This window comes from Maylandia zebra, linkage group LG4 (assembly GCF_041146795.1).
Source record: "Maylandia zebra isolate NMK-2024a linkage group LG4, Mzebra_GT3a, whole genome shotgun sequence".
Classification (NCBI taxonomy): Eukaryota; Metazoa; Chordata; class Actinopteri; order Cichliformes; family Cichlidae; genus Maylandia; species Maylandia zebra.
The window spans coordinates 22,151,040-22,154,371 of record NC_135170.1 but is presented as its reverse complement, the minus strand read 5'-3'; the positions used below and the strand labels follow the sequence as shown (position 1 = coordinate 22,154,371).

Here is a 3,332-nt window from a genome sequence, read left to right as displayed (position 1 = left end):
ATTATCAGTATCACCTGTGTTCCCCGTGTGTGCCCACTTTCCTCGTTTACCCTCTGTGTATTTCTGTCTGAGTCTCCCTCTGTTCGGCGTCGCGTTCTCCCTCATGCCGTGTGTGGTTCTCCCCGTGTCTTCCGGTATATGTTACTTTAGCTTTTCCCAGTTTAGTGTAGTTTTGTATTGCTTTTGTATCATCGTTATTGTTTATCACCTGTCAGCAATAAAGCTGCATTTTGAGTTTATCCCCCGTGTCTGTGAGTTTGCAATTTGGGTCCTCATCCTGCCTGCCACACGGCCGAATCATGACAGTGAGTAAACAACATGAAGGCCTGTGCCTTGTCTGGATAATTATTTGGTATTTGTTTTCACGCAGGAGCCAAACATTTTTCCTCAACATTTGGAATCTTCTTCAGCGTCTGACACAACAGATGGCAAAGACACGGTAAGAAAGGAAGTCAGAAAAAATATTTTTAAACTGGTTGAAGATCCAGTGATTTACAATGATTTTATCTGCAGACAAACATTTTGTCTCCATAATGCTGCATTAAGAGGAGCAATAAATAATGAAGCTAACAAATGCAAACTGCTTCAAATTAGTTTAATATAAATATCTGAAATGCACCTTCATCAAGTGAATATGAAATATTAAGAGTATAGGTAGGCCTGGCTGATGTTTTGGCCTTGTTTTAGATGCAGGACCACAACATTTTTCCATTTCAGTTGGAGTCTGCTTCAGCAGTTGACAGAGGCAGTGACACAGTAAGAAGGAATATTGATGTTTCTCCTCAAGTCATGTTGTTATCCCAATATTATTTGTGTATATAAAACACATGTTTGTTTGTCTTTTCAGAGTAACGAACCAATTCGCTCCTGGGCAACAGTGACACAAGGACAAAGTCCAACCACATTTACAATGTTTTACTGTCAAGAGTGTAAAAACTTCATGGGAAACGATCCTGATTCTTGTTGTTCTCACTGTGCCTCAGTGTTCAACAAAGCAAGCAGCATTCAAAATGGAAACTTCTTTCTGTACTCATCCCTGAAAAACCTTCTGAAAGGTATCCTTGAGAACTACAGCACTGAGTTGTTACCTAAAACAGTTAAAGATGAGCATGATAACATCAAAGATGTGATGGATGGGATGATGTACCAGAATCTCCTCAGAGAGGGTAAACTAGCTGCAGATGATCTCACACTGACATGGAATTTTGATGAAGTACCAATTTTTAGCACAACCAGATACTCAATTTGGCCCCTTCAGTTTGTTATTAATGAACTTCCTTACACACAAAGACAGGAAAATATGATAGTTGCTGGATTTTGGTTTGGCCAAGGAAAACCTCATATGAACACATTTCTGAAACCATTTGTGGATGAATGTTGTGATTTAGCCCAAAATCCATTTCAGTGGAGAGACAGCAGAGGCACTCTTCATTCATCAAAAGTCTTCTGCTTGGTTTGCTCCTCTGACGCTGTGGCGAGGCCACTTCTCCGGAATTGCAAACAATTCAATGGAGAATATGGTTGTGACTGGTGTTTACACCCTGGCACAGTGGTACCAAAAGGCTCTGGCTCTGTGAGGTCATACCGATATGATGAAACTAAACAAGCATCAAGATCAAAAAATATGTTTGTTGAAAACACCTCAGAGTATGGTGTAAAAGGAATGTACTTACTTTCCAGACTTCCTTTGTTTGACATTGTGTTTGGATTTGTACCAGAATATATGCACTCAGTTTTAGTTGGTGTGACTAAGCAACTTATTGGATTGTGGCTGAACTCAGAGAACTCCAAGAAAGCCTGGTATGTAGGTCAACAGATTTCACAGATGGACTCTTATCTCCGAATGTTAAAGCCTCCATCAGAAATGAGCAGATCTCTACAGTCACTGAAGGGTCGGGACTCTTGGAAAGCATCTGAGTGGCGAGCTTTCCTTTTATTTTATGCTGTTAGTGTCCTACCAGGCATCCTTCAGCCTTCATTTCTCCAGCATTTTTTTTGTTTGTCGATCAGCATTCACATTCTGCTACAAGAATCAGTCTCCCAAAATGACCTTCAGCTGGCCCATGAGAACTTGGTACTCTTTGTTAGAAACATGGAAGAACTCTATGGTGAAGAAAACGTTTCATTCAACTGCCATCAGTTGATCCACTTAGCTGACTGTGTGCGTAACTGGGGGCCTCTCTGGGCAACATCAGCATTCAGTTTTGAGAAGAACAGCGCAAATTTAAGGGCACTGCTTAGCAACATAAACTACAATCCTCAAAAAATTCAAGACAAGTTTCTCCGTTGGCAGCGCCTGCCGAGTCACCTTCGCTCCCTTGTTTCTAACGGAAATTCTCCGTTAGCCAGAATTTCACCAGTAAATGAAACCACTGATTGTTACAATCTGCTTGGAAATTCACGGCATCTGGATATCACAGGATCCATAAAACTAGCAATAGAAGAGCTCTTAAATCGACCTGTTTCATTCAGATCAGTGGAAGCCTTTGACAGCTTCATCAACAGAAATACTGTTTACTCTGTAAACCATGAAGAGGCAGACAGAACAGACTGTGTCATAAAACTCAAGAATGGCTGCTATGGAGAAATACAGTTCATCGTCAGGTTTAAAGAGAACTGTGTTTGCACATCCAACTGTGTGTGCTCGACTATTTCAGTCATTGTGGTCCAGCTATTTTATATCAAACGTGATGCAGAGGACAGCAGGATGATTCCTGACAGTGCATCAAGGACTATCTTTGTGAAAGTGGAAAGGATAACTCAGCTCAAAGCCTTCTTTTTGAGGGATGTTAGGTGTAAATGCATGTATGTGGATGGTTGGCTGGTGCCTTTACCAAACTCATATGAAAGATATTAAAGTTCCAGCACAGCTAAGGTGCTTTCTCTGTCTTGTATATCATGGCACATGGCTGTTTTTACTACAGTGAAAATCTTGGAAAAATGAACGATGATGAAGTTTTTTCAAAGGAGTTTGGAGTCATTTTGTTCATATGTGTGCGAGATCTGTGGCTTACGTTTTCTTTTGGTGTGACAGTGTGGACATAATGTAGCCAGTGTAATGTAGGATTATATCACTCAGTACTGTATGTGTATTATCTGTATATGGAGGAAATTATGGAGTGATTGGTAAACAGCCAAAAGCTTGCCTTTCCCAACTCTGTATTCACTACGTATTTATCATACATGTCAGTTTACCTCTATTCAAACTGAAATGCAAATTATTGTGACACATAAACATTTTGTGAATTAACGCTAAAAATCCGGGGTGAGTGGATCAATGTGGTTTACTGCATCCTGATACAGATTGCTATTACTGAGATAACAGATCATAA

General features: G+C 40.3%; 1 long non-coding RNA gene across 1 annotated transcript; it reads left to right on the top strand.

Moving 5' to 3' along the window:
- The first annotated feature begins 288 nt into the window (after window positions 1-288).
- Window positions 289-3,103, top strand: LOC143418514 (uncharacterized). Its single transcript, XR_013098504.1, has 3 exons — window positions 289-439; window positions 688-756; window positions 848-3,103. It is a non-coding gene; the product is annotated as an uncharacterized LOC143418514 (long non-coding RNA).
- The last annotated feature ends 229 nt before the right edge of the window (window positions 3,104-3,332 follow it).